This window comes from Marmota flaviventris, chromosome 4 (assembly GCF_047511675.1).
Source record: "Marmota flaviventris isolate mMarFla1 chromosome 4, mMarFla1.hap1, whole genome shotgun sequence".
NCBI classification, from domain to species: Eukaryota; Metazoa; Chordata; class Mammalia; order Rodentia; family Sciuridae; genus Marmota; species Marmota flaviventris.
The window spans coordinates 77,537,344-77,555,824 of NC_092501.1; the positions used below are offsets into that span (position 1 = coordinate 77,537,344).

Sequence of the window (18,481 nt, forward strand, 5' to 3'; positions counted from 1 at the left end):
TTCCATTTAAAATATATAGTTATTCATAAAACAGTATAAAATGATATGGAGTTCAAAAAAATCCTCAACTCCCTAGAGTTAGGTACTATTATAGCTTAGACTGTAACTTTACAGACCTATAAATATATATTCAATCATACTATTTATCTATCTACATGTTTTATATACTATTTCTGTAACTTGCTCTTTGAAACATTATACTTTCAAATAAAACAGAATCATACAATCCATAGTAAAGTAAAGGATTACATAAACTTATAAAAATAGCCATGAGCCCTAAATTTTAGGAGTCTCTGAACAAACAAAATCTCCCACATACTAATTATCATCAAAACCAGAGCATGTCCATGGGTCCAGCATGTCAGGCCCAGAGCATTGATTGGTCTTTCTTTAAGTAGTTCCTAGACAATGAGATATTTAGAGCTTTGTACAACTTGAATTTTTCCACAATGGAACTTGTACCCTAAGAGTCTAGGAATTCCTGAAACATTGATAGCCCACTGGAAACAAATAAAAGTAAAGAAAGCTCAAACCAAATCTAATCAGTTGAGAATAACAATGATGCAATCACTTTCAGTATTTAGTTCTCAGTGATGTCATGGCATTTGTGAACTTGATGCTGTGCTAATACTTATCAAGAATCAGTAGAAGTACCTTGAGGACATGACGCTAAGTGAAATAAACCAGACACACACACATACACACAAAAATACTGTATGATTACATTGGCATGAGATTTCTACAGTAGTCAAAGTCATAGAAACAAAATAGAATGGTGAAGCCAGGGTCTGGGGGGAGGAAGAAATGGGGATATAGAGGTTTAGTTTTGCAAGTTATCATTTTGGAGACTGGACGTACAACAATGTGAATGTACCTAGCACAACTAAACAATGAATGCATTTAACAATGGTTATGATGGCAAATTTTACATTATATATGTTTTACCAATTAACACTTTCAAAAACTTAAAAATAGGGCTGAAAGTATAGCTCTGTGGTATAAATACTTGCCTAGAATGCTTTAGGCCCTGGGTTAGATCCTCAGCGCTTCAAAGAGAGAGGGCAGAGAGGGGAAGAGAGAAAGAGAGTGAGAGAGAGAATCTTTCTATGTTATGTTCTCCTGTATTTCTGTATTTCCACTTTCACTCCTGTTGTCCTCAGAAATAATTTACAGGTCTACATTTGCTCTTAAGAGTGTTGTGGGAGTTAATTTTTTATGCTCACTTTATCCAATATGTCTTGGTAGGAGAAGACATGAAGAGAACCTGTCTTCTGGCACTGAAAGACACATTGTACCAGAATCTTCATCCATCCACTTATTCTTTCATTTACTCACTCATAAAGGGCACCTGTGTTCTTCTACCCTGAGCCCTACATTTGTGTTAAGATGACTGTTTTCCCAGATGGACCATGGTTGCTCAAGGGCAAGACTTACACCTGCTTCATCTAGTGTCCCCAGCCCCCAGCTGAACTGCAAGATGTCCTAGTTTCAGCTGAAAGTCAGGAATTAGTGTTGAACACACAGAAAGTACTTTCCTCTGTGCTTTCTGTGTATGGTGGAAAGAAGGGGGACTTCAGGGTCTCTTTGACTGGGTAGACAGTTTCCCAAGCGGAAGGGAAGGGCCTTATTTGAAGTTTAACTCTCACATTATCTATTTCCAAGAAGCTTACTAGAGTTTTTCTTTCCAGATAATAGTCTTTATTTTACTTTTAACCAATTAAGAAACATCTCCATTAGTCCTGGAGTAGATGCTCACAGTATGTCAATAAATGTTTAGCAAAATTTGCAAATGTCTCTCTAATGCAAGTTATCCGTTTAGAACGAAGAGCTTTGAAATTTTGCTTCCATAGCTCAGCCAGTGGGAGCTCATTATTCAGTTTGGTGGCAGGCTGGAACTCTGATCTTGGTTTCCTCTTTCCAAGGCAGTGTTGTCTTCTAGGAGCATTTCAGCATATCACCTCCTCATATGCCTGCCTGCATGCATTTGTGTTCAAGTGTGGGGTTGAGTTACATTCTCTGCTTGAAAGTTGTTTGGCTCCTCTCTGATCTCTCATGACCTGTAGTCATTCAGGGACTTGGGGATGGATTTCTATCTTCCAAGTTGCTTAAGATCTCTGAAACCAGGAAAGGTTAGAGCTTAATAGGCTCCAGAGCTCTGCCTGTTGATCCTCTTCTTTCCCTCCTCCTCATCCCCATCTTTCTTCTCCTCTTCCTCCCCCCCCCCCTTTTCCTACCCCTCCTCCTCCTCAGCACACTGGATTTGTGAGCCTGAGACCCTGGGGCAGTAGGAGGATGCTTGGAGAGGAGTGCCAAGTAAATGTTAATGAACCAGCAGGTTCCTATTGGAATGTCTTTCAGGGATTTCAGACTTGTTTTGACAAATTAAGCCCAGCATCTGGATGGCATATGGTTGAAGAACCATCAATAGACGCTCACTGATCCCTTGGTCCATCTTGTGGGCATGCATCATTTTTCTTAGTATTCTCAAAACAACCTTGGTTCTACTCATCTTCTCTAGGGTATATTTTTCTATTTCATTAACTTCTGTGCTGCATTATTTTCTTTCTTCTACAAATATTCCTAACTTCTTAATATGAATCTTCATTTGTTAACTTAAAACTTTCTAGAATACATTGTTTTCTTTCTCCTGGGGATTGTCACATTCATTGGGATCCTTCTCTTGACATAATGCCATAGATGTGTCTTGTGGGCAATCAGCTGATGACTTAAAGATGAGATCATTGACCCTAATCTCAAGAGGGTTCTATTTAAGGAAGGAAAAAAGACAAGTGTCGGTGAAGTGTTAAATTAATAACCCAGTAGAACCAACTGTAAGACTTCAAGGAAAGATCTCAGGGGGAAGTCGACCAGGAAGAAGGCCAGCAGGGGCACAATCAGTTACCCACCATGATTGGGGAAAAGACATTTTCCAATACAAGCAGACTGTGAGGTAAAAAGCTAGAGATGGTGGTCAGGACCTCAGAAAGTTGGGGACTGGCTGACACCCAAGAGCATACTTGGGAGGCAGTGAGGCATCAGTGGAACACCTGAGCAGCCCCTGCAAGGTTAGTGAGGTTAGAGAACAAGGGTCTGAGGAGTCAGGGAAAAAGCTTGGGAGAGGAAAGGTGAGCAAGACTACTAGTCAGATGACACAGAGAAACACGTTTGAGTAACTTTCCATCCAAACTTCCAGGTGGGGACAGGGAGGATGCAGCTATACATGTTGCATCTGTGAGCACTTCCTGGGTCAGGCATAGGTAGGTCCATTTAGCAATGAATTATCTCCATGACAAAACCATGAGTCCAACTCTAGATGGAGAAATCGAGGTGAGACCTTGCTTGAGCCAGTAGGGCTGAATCAGGACATCCCTGGACTTTCTGAGCCTGTGATTGCTTTAATATACCCTCTCTGTGCCAGGCCTGAAATGTCCACATGAGGCAGTGGGACCTCTTCCTTCCAAGTGCTCCCTCAACAGGTGGATACAGTCCTCAGATACAGTCCCCAGAAAATCAGATCTAAGAGCAGTGTCCAGGGTCCCTATCCTGTTTTTACCTGCCCCTCTTCCAGGAAACCTGCCAGGCCTGGAAGGGAAGAGTTGACATCATCCTTTCCATGCATTCCCACAGCACTGAGAGCCTGCTCACTCTGTTCACTTCCTCTAACTGCAATGACTCAGACCCTCAAGTCCTGGGAAACATCTCTTCACCTGTACCAGGACAGATGAATGCTATCTGAAGAAAGAATAGAATTCTACTTCAGGAGAGACAATTCTTTTAGGAGGGGATTTTCTTAGAGGGAAAGGAGACCTGAACTTGGGTTAGTCTTCAAATCCTGCCTATCCAGTGTCTTCTACCTCCAACAGATGACTCTTGCCCTTGGCCAGGTTGGACCAAGAGTTTCCTCCCCACTACCTCAGGCCTGAGTCCTGCCAGGACATCTCCAATTCCAAAGAAATGAAGTCTCTTTCCAGGGACTTGAGTGCCTAGGAGACTCATCCACAGAGGAGATACCGGCTGAGCTTCCTTCAAGGGCCAAGTGTGTGTGAGTCCCAATTTCCTCATCAGCAAGCACAAGGCTTTCCCTCAAATCCCTGCCTCTCCCAGTAATCACTGCAATTCTCAGAGCTCATTCCATTAAAGTCAGAATTTTACCATCCTGCCATCTCTGTCCTGCTGAGAATTCATTCACCTCTCCTCTCTTCTCTTCTCCTCTCCTCTAATCTCCTCTGTTCTCATCTCCCTTCTTTATATTTTCTTCCCCATAAAACTCAGGAGGGAAAATACTCTATTTGCACTGAGCTCTGCAGAAGGATCTGCTATCTGAAATCTTTATCTCCCCTCTTTCCTGACACATCATTCCTACCCCATGAGACTCCAATCCACTGTGCTTTGATTTAGCTGAGGTACCATCTCAGTTTTGGCCCCTGCATATGGATATTTTGTCAGAGAAACGGTTTCTCTCACAGGTGCCATCTCTGCTTAAAAGGCACTATATAGCCACTGGGTCTCTTTAGTCTCCAAAACTGGCTTTAAAATAAAAGTGTAATGTCTTGTTCTAGTCAATGTCTTAGAAGTAAGATGTTTTTGAAAGTTCTCTTGGTGTAAAGAGCTTGTAAATCATTAAGGATAAGCCAACACATTCTATTGTTTTTATTATAAATTTACCTCTTCTTTATTATAGGTCAGCTCTGTTTGACTGTTGTAGTATTTACCTTGATTTAGAAATGAAATCCACTTAGTCCCTGTGGTAAATATTATAGGTGAGAAGACCCCAGGTCCCTGGCCAGGCATTAACACTCCTGCTAGGGCTTAGCATCAGAATGCGGCATTAATGAATCAGAACAAGTCAACAGCCTGAAGGAAGCTCCAAGATGCTAGAGCATCAGGGTTGATTCCTAGAACTTGGGCCTCTTTAGTCTAAAAGATTATCTTTCAGGTAAATTTTTTATGTCTTGTTCTGGCTAAGGTCAAGAAGAGACTTTCTTAAACAGCTCAGTCTTTAATAGCCCTTTGATCGGGTCACTTTGCTTCACCTCACCTTATTTGTTTCATAGCACTTATCACATTCTGAAATCATTTGGCCATTAACTTACTATCTTTGTCATCCAGAAGGTGACTCACCTGAGTTATCCTCTGTGTCCATATTGCTGATCATATGTCAACATGCCTGGCTAGAGGGGCTCCAGGCATGGTTATAGAAATGAATTGACCCAGGCACACCTCAATATCTTTACCTATCACTTAGGAACCACGACTTGATTTTCAGCACAGCTTATACACTTCTGAGTCACAGCAGGGTGGGCCCATTGTACAGACAACTTCATCTGGATTCTAACTTCACTCACAAGCACCATGACTTGGGTTCTTGCCTTTGAAAAGTAGAAATCTCCACCTTATGCACCTAAAGTGTGCCAGACAGATAGCCAACAAGTGATTGTCATCATAAACCTGATGATCTCACAAGACTTCTTATCCATTGTTTTGTGTTATTCTATTTACTCAGTTTTTCTTAAAGTTAAGCAACCCTGGTCATTCAGGAAGTCAGAGCTGGTGACCTCAAGGATACTCAAGGTAGAGGGGAGAGCTCCAAGGTCCCCAAAGCCTCCTACCTAAGAGGACTCCCTGCCTGCCTTGGAAGACCTTATCTGGCTGCAGAGAAACTTGTGCTATATCCAGCTCTAAGGCTCTGGTGAGCAGTTTTAACACACATAACAATTTCTTATAGTACTTTTCAGATCCATTTCAATGAAACTATTCAAACTTTGTCACTGAGAGCTTAGTAGGCTTTACTCAGGAGAAAGGATGTGAGAGAGAGGTCCTCATAACTGTTGGTTCAAAGATTAGTAAAATGTCCCTCCTGCCTTCAGCCTTTGGGAAATATCCTCTCTTATCTCTGCAATAACACAATCTCCTCATCCTTCCACTTCTCTGTGGGTCCCCTCCATCTCTTGGTGGGTCTACTTTTCATTTTTACCCAGCTAATAATTATGGGGATCTGTGTGCCCCTTTATTAATTTCTCCCTCTCAGGGTGATCTTGCCCCTACAGTGTCATCCCGTGTGTAGAGGGAGATGCCAGAAAAAGCACAGGGCAGGGGTGCAGCCCTGAAGTCACAGCATCCTGTTGTTGCATCTCCGTACCCCGCACTCTTGCATGCCTGGCCTGGGGAAGTTATCAAACCTCTCTAGGACTGAATTTCTCATCTGAAAAAGTGAAATACTAGTGTTAACCCATAAGATTGTTTTGATGATTGAGCACTCAGTAAATAATTGTTCTCTTCTTCCCCACCTTCCTCTTCTAACTCTCCTCCTCTTTCTGTTGTCTTCTTCCCATTCTCCTCCTCTATCTCCTTCCTCCTGTGTTTGTCTTCACCTCCTACTCCTTTTTCATGTCCTTCTCTCCTCCTCACCCTTCTTTCTTCATCTTCCCAATCTTCTTCTTCTGGGATTTGTTTTTGTTTGTTTTGCTTTTAGTTTGTTGTTGTTGTTTGGTTTGGTTTGGTTTTTCAGTGCTGGGGATGGAACCCAGGGTCTCACACGTACTAGGCAAGTGCTCTACCACTGAGCTACATTCCCAGCCCTCCTTCTTCTTAATGATGGTATTCATAATAAACCCACACCTTTTAAGGATCAAGATTCTTTTCTATCAGACATTAATTAATAAGTTAATTAAGAACTACAGTGCAAGAACCAAGAATTAATGAAGATAGGTTGTATTTTATATTAGTTTATTCATTTGAGCCACTTTATAATTCAAAAAATTCCTTGAGACATTTTCTAGTTTATTACAACCTTCATAACATATAAGAGCTCAAGTTTTAGCAAAAAAGACAAAACCATTACCAATCTTCTCAGGAGCTACTGTACTCCCTGTGGAGGATCTCCAAATGGCATGCTTTAGGGTCAAAACATCACTTGTTGATTCAGACTAAGCCTGTGGAAAACCTCTGGAATAATACAAATTATCTCAAAATACGGAGCAGAGAGCAAGGTTACTGAGGTCAGGTTGTGCTGCCAAACTAGGACCTACACAACAGGGCAAAGTTCAGAAGCAGTTCCTATGGCAAATATTTGCCTGATTTTTGTTCTTACCTCAACTCTTGCTTTGTTTATCTGAGGGTCACGCAGGCTTTGAAGTTCCCATGTGACTGGCAGCTCAAGGCCCTTGTGACCACACAGCTGGACAGATGTTAGGAATCTGGGCTGAGATGCATTCTCTCAACTGTCAGAGTGGATTCTCCAGGGTCATCATCTGGGATAGAGGCAGGCAAACCTCCTCTGGGACTCAATCCTTCTCTGCCTAGTCCTGGTGAGAAAGTCCTGCAACAAGGCTGTGCTTGCTTTTAGAGCATGAAAGGGATGGTATTGACCACCCCAAGTAGAGCAGACTCCCAGAGCTATTTTGCTGTCAAGTTTTCAGAGTCAGCATGATTGCTGGAAGAACATTTTGCAATGTTTCTGGCTGGGATGATGGTGTAGCCTTGACCCCATTCACCATGTGTTTTAAATCCCAGTACTTATTAACGCCAGACCTAAGCGTTACCTATGGGCCGTAGGAGAGGCCACTCTCAAACCTCAGCAATATTATGAATCTGCCAAGCAGCACCACAGGTTTTTTAAGGCAAAGATGAGATCTTCATGATAGTTTAATTCTCTTCATAGAGCAGTCTTTCTAAGGAATGCAGAAAATATGATGGGAAGGAGGGAGAGGAAGCCTCAGCTAAGGTCTCAACTATCAGCAGATTTTCCTCTTAGTGGCATAGCAAGGCAGTACAGTAGAGAAACTGGCTTTAGATTTACCCAGGTCTGGGCTCAAATCCTAGCTAGCATCTCCTAGCTATTCTACTCATCCACTGTAAAGTTTTTCCTTCTTTGTAATTTGGGGCTAATAACATGTATAATATACAGAAAATGCTAAACGTTGAAATAGCCCATCCCTATACAAAGCGCCCAGCATATGGTAGATAGATGATCTCCCCAGTTCTTCCCTTTCATAAAGTCTACTATTCAAACTTGCCAGATTAAGAGCACCCAAATCTACCAGTTGGGATAAGGACAATGAGTTTAAGGACCCAGATACAAACTGGGGAGTAGACATTAGGATAATGTTTTCATTAACAATAAATCTGAGAGCAACCTGGGTCATACCAGGACCTTTTTTGACAGCAAGTTTCAGAAATGACATAGAAGTCACAAACAAGCAAAACCAGGCCAAACATGTATCATCACATTAACCAGACCAACTGAAGTTGACAGTCGGGACTGCGGGTGGTTTCATACCTGAACACGTGAACTATTACAACATGTCGTGAGAAACAGCTGAGTGAAAGATGCCCACCCCCGCCCCCCAGGGTCATCCTCACCATCTTTGAGGATCAAGAGCTTCAACTTTGGTCTGACCTGCCAAATACCCAACACTTGAGTAACAGCAGGACCTCTTGTCTGGCACTGTCTCCAACTCCCAAAAACCTACATGAATTTTGGCATGTAGTTTAACCTGATGATGTCTCAAAGGCCCTAACCATGAGAACAAATGGTGGAAAAGGTTTTTTTTTTCTTTTAAATTTTTTTTTAAATTAACACATAACAATTGCACATTATGTGCAATTGCATAACACGTACATGATGTGGTGTGGTGTGATATTTTAATACATGTATGAAATGTGCAATGATCAGCTCATTATGGTAATGGTACTCCTGTCACCTCAAAACACGTATCATTTCTTTATATTGGAAACATTCAAACTCCTTTCTATTCATGTGTTACTGAGCTTCTTGTCACTGTGACAAATACCTGAGAAAAACAACTTAGAGAAGAAAAGATTTATTTGGCTCAGTTTCAAAGGTTTCAGTCCATGTTTGGCTGGCTCCGCTGCTTTGGACCTAAGGTGAGGCAGACTATCTTGGTGGAAAGGCATGATGTAGGAAAACTCTCTCCTGGCAGCCTCGAAGCAGAGAAATAAAGAGGTCAGGGACAAGAAATACCTTTCCAGGGCATGCCCCCCAGTGACCGACTCAGCCAGGTTCCATCTCCCACAGCCTCCACCACCTCCCAGTAGTTCATTCAGCTATATGCATTAATCCACTGATAAGGCTATGGATGAGACCTATTGATCTAATCACTTCCCCAAAACTTGACCTCTGTACATTGCCCATTGGAGACTAAGCCTTCAACACATGAGTCTTTTGGTGGTGGTGGGGGGGGATACTTCACATCCAAACCATAACAACTAGCTATTTTGAATTACATAATTAAAAGTTGTCAATCGGAGTTGCTGTACTATGAACCTTAGAGTTTATTCCTTCTATATAACTGCATCTCCTCTACCTGTTAACCATCCTCTATCCAACTTTCTCCTCTCACCTTTTCAGCCCCAATACTCATTACCAGAAAGATTTTTTTTTTAACCTAGACTTTCAGAAAATTGACTTGAGATAATCATTTTCATTTGCACACTTGGCATAGTGTTGGGTGTTAATGGTAGTGTATCCTCCAAAGGGAGAAAGCCTGCCCTCCTTCTGTGTATCTCCAGAGGAGAAGAAAGACAAGTAAGTAATTGAGCACCAGTTCTTCTCTGTGATGTTGATAAGAAAAAAGATTATCTGATGAAGCCTGAGTTTTTTTCCTGCTCTGACAAAGTCATGGCATATATGAAATATGCAGCAGAGCTAAAACTTAAAAGATCAAAATGCTCATTTGCAGAATTCAACTCATGTTTTCAGAGATGCTCATCATTTATGCCTTTGCTTCTATAAATGGAGAAATGCATATGCTGAATGTATGCACCTGTATGGAATTATTTTGCCTTTTGCCCACCAGGATTCCAGATTTTGGAAAAAATGTTGTGACTCCATATTTTTTCTAATTCTTTCTACACTTATAGAAATAATTTTCATTGAAGAATATCACAATTACAAATGTATAAGTCATAGATGTTCAATTCATTGAATTTTCACAAAATGAATGCATTTATATAACCACTACCAAGATAAAGGGGGGGGAAAAAACATTGCTAGGACCCTAAAAGCCCTGGGGTGAGTTCCAGTTACTGTCTTCTCCACTATGTAAAATGAAATCATACTGGTCATATTGTTTGGGGTATGGCTGCCTTCACTCAAACATTGTGTCTTTGAGATGCAAGCATATTGGTGCATGTAGCAATATTTCAGTCTTTCTTATTGCTACCTAGTATTTCTTTGTATGATTTTTATTACATTTTATTTATCTATTCTGCTACTGATGGTTTAGTTTATAGTTTTTTAGTTTATAGTTTTTGTTTATAGTTTCATACTATTGTAAATTATGTTGCAATAAGTATCCTTAAGATATATATGCATGCATATGTAATTCTGCTACACCTAGAAGTGATGTTATTAGTATTTTAATAAAGCTAAGTGCATTTTCATATGTCTATTGGCCATTTAATTATTGTGTGTGAAGCTCTTCTTTTTAAGACTTTTAACCATTTTATAAATTTTAGATTCTTTTTTCTTACTTAAATATGAGTTCATTATGTATTTTGGATATGAGAGCTTTGTCAGATACATAAATAGATAGTGAAAATGTTCTTAAAACTGTGGCTTTGGGCTGGGGATATAGCTCAGTTGGTAGAGTGCTTGTCTCACATGCACAAGACTCTAGGTTCAATCCCCAGCACAAAAAACAGGCAAACAAGCAAACAAAAAAGAAATACCCATGGCTAATGGTATATTCTAGTCATAAATTCTTAATCATATTTCACAGATCAATTCAGCATTTACTTTTACTTTTTTGGTCACCAGTGAATACTGTTTTAGGACATGCTTCTCAATCCAGTTTTATGAAGAGTTGATTTAATCTTCTTCTAGAAGTTATAATGATTTAGAGTTACAACTTAATCTAACATTGATGGACTTCCTATACATAAAATAAGATTCAAACTTTATTTTTATTTTATATGATATATTTCAATTTTGTAGCACACAGATTTTTTTAAACCTATCATCTGTCAGCCTTGCACATGCTAGGCATGTGCTCTGCCTCTGATATACAACCCTAGTCCTTCATGATTTTATTTTGAGACAGGATCTCACTAGATTGCCCAACCTGGCTTCAAACTTTTGATCCTCTTTCCTCAGCCTTCCAATAGCTGGCATTACAGGTGTATGCCATGACACCAGGGTGAATCTTTTGCCTTCTAAATGTACTATTTAAACTATTAACATTAATCATCATTACTAATACATTTGGGTTTATGTTAATTATCTATTACTTTTATTATTTGTTCTACTTAGTTTATGCTCAGATTATTTTTTCTTCTATTAATTTTGTTGCTATGCATCCTTTCATTATTGTTTTAGTGATTATTCTACAAATTAAAACACATACACCTTTAACATGATTCTCATATATGTAACAAAATTTTCTCACTTGCCAACAATTCTAGAATTTAGATCACTTTTTTCATTTGCACTCTACTTGCTTTTTTGTGTTTTCATTATTTATTTTGTTGTCTTATATACTCAATTTTCATTTGTATTTGCCCATATGTCTACCTACCCCTGACATTACTTTTCATACCTTCCTCCATTTATATATTTTCATATGAGATAATTTTACTTTATTTCTGCTTTTGGCATTACATTTTTGGTGGGGAGACTGCTAGAGGTCAAACTCAGGACCTTGGAATGTTAGCCAAGTGCTTTACCAATAAGCAATATTCCCAGATGATCTTCTTGAAAGAAAAAAAAAAGATTCTAATCAATAACATTGGCTACATATACTCCATTCTGATTTCAAGATAACAACAATTTAATAAGACACTCAGCAAATTCATAAAAATCACCAGTTGGTTTTCACCAGCTTGTATGGGCCAGTGAACATACCACTGGCCCAAATTTTATATTGAGTCCACATGTATATTTTGAATCTTTCTGTGTTTTACATCTAGTTTTCTTTGTACTACAGGCATTTTTTCCTCTTTTTAATATTTTTAATTTATATATGATAGAAGAATGCATTACAATTCTTATTAAACATATAGAGCACAATTTTTCATATCTCTAATTGTATACAAAGTATATTCACACCAATTCGTGTCTTTATATATGTACTTTGGATAACAATGTCCATTACATTCCACCATCATTTCTAACCCCATACCCCTTCCCTTCCCTTCCCACCCCTTTGCCCTATCTACAGTTTGTCTATTCCTCCCACACTCGCCCTCCCTACCCCACTATGAATCAGCCTCCTTATATCAGAGAAAACATTTGGCATTTGGTTTTGGGGGATTAGCTAACTTCACTTAGCATTATCTTCTCTAACTCCACCCATTTACCTGCAAATGCCATAATTTTATTCTCTTTTATTGCTGAGCAATATTCTATTGTGTATATATGCCACATTTTTTTTTATCTATTCATCTTTTGAAGGGCATCTAGGTTGGTTCCACAGTTTAGCTATTGGGAATTGTGCTCCTATAAACATTGATGTGGCTTTGTCCCTGTAGTATGCTGTTTTGAAGTTCTTTAGGTATAGACAGAGGAGAAGGATAGTTGAGTCAAATGGTGGTTCCATTCCCAATTTTCCAAGAAATCTCTGCATACTGCTTTCCATATCAGCTGCACCAATTTGCAGCCCCACCAGAAGTGTATGAGTGTGCCTTTTTCTCCACATCCTCTCCAACACTTATTGTTGTTTGTATTCTTGAGAGCTGCCATTCAGATTGGAGTGAGATGAAATCTTAGAATAGTTTTGATTTGCATTTCTCTAATTGCTAGCAATGATGAATATTTTTAAAAAATATTTGTTGATTGATTGTATATCATCTTCTGAGAGGTGTCTGTTCAGGTCCTTGGTCCATTTATTGATTGGGTTTTTGGGTTTTGGGTGCTTAGATTTTTTAGTTCTTTATATACCCTAGAGATTAGTGCTCTATCTGATGTGTGAGGGGTAAACATTGCTTCCAAGATGTAGGCTCTCTATTCACCTCACAGACTTTTTCTTTTGCTGAGAAGAAACTTTTTAGTTTGAGTCCATCCCATTTATTGATTCTTTATTTTAATTCTTGCACCACAGGAGTCTTCTTAAGGAAGTTTAAGCCTAATCCCACATGATGGAGATTTGGACCTATTTTTTCTTCTATTAAATTTAGAATCTCTCTACCAGCATTTTTCTGTTGATCTGTTTACCAGTTCACTAATATTTTCTTCAACTGTGTCAAATCTGCTTTTATCCCATTAAGTGTTTAATTTTATCTTGTTTTGACATGCCATTTCACATTTTTAAGTACAACTTTCAGTTGTCTAATGGCATTTCCCAACTTATAATCTATTTATTTAGAATGTGCTAATCACAAGTATGTTAAAATCTGTGTTAACTCCAATGTATTAATTGTGTTTTTCATTGGTCTTATTTCTTGATATCTCTGACAATCTGGTTAAATAAAAAACATTTAATATAAAACACTAAAGATATTCTGAATGGTGCCATTTTCTCCCAGAGATAATGAATCACCCTTTCCTTAGACAGGCAACTAGAGGAGGATACAATAATTTAGTTCAACCATAGAGTGGCTATCATGAGACAGGGTTGCAGTCATTGTCAAATCTATTTGTTTTCCCACCTTTCCTTGGTAGCCTTCCATTTGTCTCAACAAAGAGACTAGATGTTTCCAGAGCTCCTCATCTTTAGTGAGTACTGAACTACATATTTTGTTTCCTTAGTCCAATATCAGTGCTCATTTTTTTTCTGTTATCCAATTGTTTCTGCTTTGCTTCATACTCTCTTGACTTGTACAGCTTAAGATTTCAGCAGATACCTTAAGGGGAAAACCACCAAGTGGTGAGCTTATTTTATGTGGTTTCCTTCTCTCAGGGATTTTTCCCACTTAATTCTTTGCTATGTTGGCATCCCTTCAGTGCATTCAACAGCTGTTTATTTTGCATTGTATCTGGATTTTTAAATTTTTCTTGGCAGAAGTAGTGGTCTACTTTAAGCTACTCTGTATGGTCAAACACAGAAATTCCCTCTAATTTTTGTTTTATGAGTGGCAGAGTAAAATACAGCAATAACCCTAGAATTAAGAAGATTTGTGATCCATTTCTGGTTCAGCCACTTACTAATTTTAAGAACTTGAACCTATTTATTTTACCTCTGAGTGACCAAGTTTACAGTCAAATTTGTGTTGGAGCTGATATTTTCATGGAGAAAAAGATAAGTAATAAGAATAAACAAACAAATTAGAAAATATGATTTTTTAAAAAATTTTAAATTTGTTTTAATTAGTTACACATGGCATTTATTCACTTGATATATCATACATAGATGGGGTATAATTTCTCATTTTTCTGATTGTACATGTGACTGCGTAACCAATGTGATTCTACAAAATATGATTATTAATATGAAGGAATTACAGCTATAAAATTGACATACACATACTGGTTAATGTCATGCAAATGGGTGGAATGGATAGCAACCTTTATGAAAACAGGATTAAGTAGAAAAGATTCCAAACAAGAATGCCGCAGTCTGGCTGGGCACAAAATCACTAGACACTCAAACAGGAACAAACTTTAATTTTGAAACTGCCGCCAATGCCCCGTAAGCTCCTGGGAAAATATGCCAACCAACACACGCTGCGTTCTCCCGGGACACCAACAGGAAATCCCTCCTCTGGAATTCCCTCCTACCGTACTTCCCCAACCAATGGGAACTCTCCAGGAGTCCTGTAGCAGGCCAAGGTGGACAGCAGGGGTCTAATATCCATATGAATGTAGATCTTAACATAATCATATCATCTCAATGGCTTGCTGGCGTCACCTTTCAACCAAAAATGCCATGCATCATATTACTTGGCTATGGCTCTTAGCACAAGAACAGGTGAAAAATGTGTAATGTGGCATCACACAGTCTGTGAAAGGAGAGCATTTCTAGAACATGGAGGTAGCCAGCTCTGTCAAATACTGTTATGCCATAGAATAAGACGAGGGCAAAAAAACTTAACCATTGGATTTGGGAATATGAAAATCACTGGAAACCTAGACAAGAACAGTTTCAGCAGGTTTGTGTGGCCAATAATGGGGAACTGAAGAGTAGAAAAAAAAAAGAAAGGCAGAAATCTTTTTCAAGTTTAGTCATGTGGAGAGGGCAGGAAGTGGGACTGTGCTTAGGAAGTCTCAGCAGAGTGCTTCTGGAGGCCTGGGCCTTTCCAGCCCATTAACCATCAAGCTCCCCCAGGCTCAGCCACAGTGTGTCTTTGCTTCATCTTTTACCCCGAGCCCTTCCTTTGGCTGTTCATTCATGCAGCTCCTCTCCTTTTCTTGTGCCTGGAGGTATAACTAGTATTATCTTTGTTTTCCAGTTCTCAGTTTTTAACTCTAAATTGCATTGTATTTTAATATTTCAGGTTACTTGAGATAAATTAGGCGATTTTTAAAATCGTCTGTTTATTGAAACTTTCCAAAATATTAAAATCATCTCTTCTAAAAAATATATTAGCTCTAACTGATAGAATAAAGTTTTATCTGAACTCAAAAAATAAAACAATGAAATCAAACTATCAAGTTCCTGTGGCAGATTCAAAGGAGCTAGATTACCAGAAATTGCAGAATTCTGAACCAGAGAATCCTGAGTTCAACTCCAGTTTCTGTGGGTCATATAGGGCAATTTATTAAATAATAAATTTTTGTTCCATTTTATTATTTATACATGGGTAAATTTATATAGATTTCTCAAATAGATTCATAGAGCTTATGTATAGATCACACATTTGTTTATCAATTTTATAATTTTAAATATATCTTATTTATTTAATCTTGAGTCATATATTCATGTATGTGCATGGACAAATGAGTATGCATTATATATATAAAGATCTTTATAAAGATCTCTCTCTCTCTCTCTCTCTCTCTCTCTCTCTCTCTCTCTCTCTATATATATATATATATATATATACATATATATATACATAAATATCTTTATGTTTATAAATATCTTTTGTATCTTTTCTATCTGAATCCTTATAGATATATTTAAATGCCTTAAGTAAATACACAATCAAATGTTGACTACGCAGTAAATACTAGTTTCTTTTTCTTTTTCCCTTTTTAAGCAATCAGAGTACAGATTGGTACAGTATATACAGTACAGAGTACAATGTGTGTGTGTGTGTGTGTATCCCCCCTTACTTCTTCCTTCCCCAATTTTCTCTCCTTTTTGAAATAATCTATTAATAATTAATTCTTCCTATCCCTTAGGTATCATTCAGTTTGGTGAAATCAACTGAAAAATTTATTTTCCAACATCCAAGATCACACACTAGGCTGTTTTTAAACTCAGTATCTTCTATTATTTCATAGGCTCTTTGCTGATCCTGCAGTTCTAAAAACTGTCTTTTTCTTTATCACTACTGCTAAAATTTCATCAATAACCATTTTATGGAAACAGCCTTTCTCACACAGTATAATTTTTACTTATTTTCCTTTATTCTATTCAACCTTTGCAAAGTCACTCCACATTTTCATATCATTTTCTAATTCTCTGCTGGTTTTTTAAAAATTGTTTTAAATTTAAATCACTCTCTCAAGTCTAGACAGTAAGGTTATCTACATTATTTGTGGGGCCAAGAGCAACATGAAAAGGAGGGCTCCCTTTTCAAAAAACCAGGAAAAGACATGCAGTTAAAAAACAAAAATCTATAAAGACTTTCCTTTAAAGCATTTTATTACTCATAAAATGTAATAAGGTAATAGAGATATTATCTAATGAGAGAGTGAAATGCCCAGGGAAGCCTCCAGACTCTGCCTCGTGCAGAGCTTCTCTGCCCTCCAGAGGCCCCAGCTACCAGTCCAGCAGGTCCACAGTGCACACTGCCTGCTATCTCTTGGAGCCTTCGCTTTGTTAGACAAACTGCAGATTCTCTGACCTTTAGACCAGAGACATGCACCACGGACCTTCTGGTTCTCAGGCCATCAGTCTTGACCTGAAAGTTCTACAACCTGCTTCCCATCACTGAGCCAGGCTACCACCTTCCCTGTTTCTCCAGCTTTCAGGTGATGTACTGTGAGATTCCCCAGCTTCCATAACCAAGTGAACCAATTCCTTTAATAAATATCCTTTCATTTTCCATCTCTCTCTTGATCTGCCTGTCTGTCCCCTATTATGGTTCTATCCCTGGAGAACCTTCACTGATACAGGGATTTAAAAAGAGGGTCTCCATTCCGACATAACAAAGAGGATATCAGTAGCAATGGCCATGGGAAATATGGGTAAGGCATTCAGGAAGACAGTCGGGCTGAGCGTGTAGGATTAGGAGCTGTCAGGATACGGATGTGCAGATTATGACCCCTCATAATGTGTTAAGGACAGGACTAGAGAAGATGGCCAACGGTGGAACACAGAGAAACCCCAGTGTTCAGAAAGAACAGAAGAGAAAGAGCCTGCAAACATCACTTGAGAAAGAGATGAGGGAAGCGAGCGAATGAGGAGAGCAAATGAGGGGGTGGGAACGCTGAAGAAATTTCCTGGGCAGAAGTGAGCAAAGATAATGGGCAGAAAACCCCATGCTCATAGTGAACAGGGAGCAGGGATGCTGGGAAGAGGTGAGGCAGGGAGGGAGATGCAGAAGATAGGAGGGGGTGGTGGCGGCACAGGATGGGAGAAGGGGTGGTGGTGAAGATAGTCGTGTGGCTGGTGGTGGCCCCAGCTGCAGTACAGGCAGCAGCCGCAGCAGCTTGTTAGATAAGTGGAAGATTGATGATAAGCCTGAAAAAATTGACAAATGGGTAGATCAGCTGTGAAAACTCTTTGGATGATTCTACAAAAAGGTACAAGTATGTTTAGAATTTGGGGCTAACTGATAGTGGCCTCACCATCTGTACCATCTCCTGTTTCTTTGCCATAGTGGTTTTGACTGGAGATTATATATATGCACCCCTTTTCTGAGTCCAAGCCAGTTTGGCTCTATGCAGTCATATCCTATTTTGCGATGATAGGGAATCTGACCATTTATACCTCATATAAGGAGAAGAGTACCTTTCTTATGGCTCACAGGAAGGATCCTACTGAGATGGATCCTGATGATATTTGGCAACTATGCTCCAGTCTCAAAGGGTTTGATGACAAATATACCCTGAAGCTGACCTTCATCAGTGAGAGAACAAAGCAGCAGCAGGAAGCTGTATTCATCAAGTTCATTGCTAAGTTTTTTGACCACAGCGGGATACTGGTCATGAATGCATAAAAGTCTGAAATATCCAGGCTCCATGACAGTCTTGCCACAGAAAGAAAATAAAGCAGCCAATTCTAAAAGCAGTCTCTTTCTGCTGGATCATGCTGAATTACTGTATGGGCCGGAAAAGAAACAGAACTTAAAATAGGTAAAATGAAAAATGTTTAAAATGTCCTTTTTATGGCCTGAAATTGTCATCTATTCTGGAAAAATAGGATTTTCTAGCACAGATATGAGAAATTTTAGTTCTTTTGTCTAGCTGTAGCTT

At 39.0% G+C, this 18,481-nt stretch overlaps 1 pseudogene; it reads left to right on the top strand.

Annotated features, from left to right (window-relative positions):
- LOC114102436 (signal peptidase complex subunit 2 pseudogene) overlaps positions 1–18,276 on the top strand; it is a 68,728-nt pseudogene extending 50,452 nt beyond the window's left edge.
- The last annotated feature ends 205 nt before the right edge of the window (positions 18,277–18,481 follow it).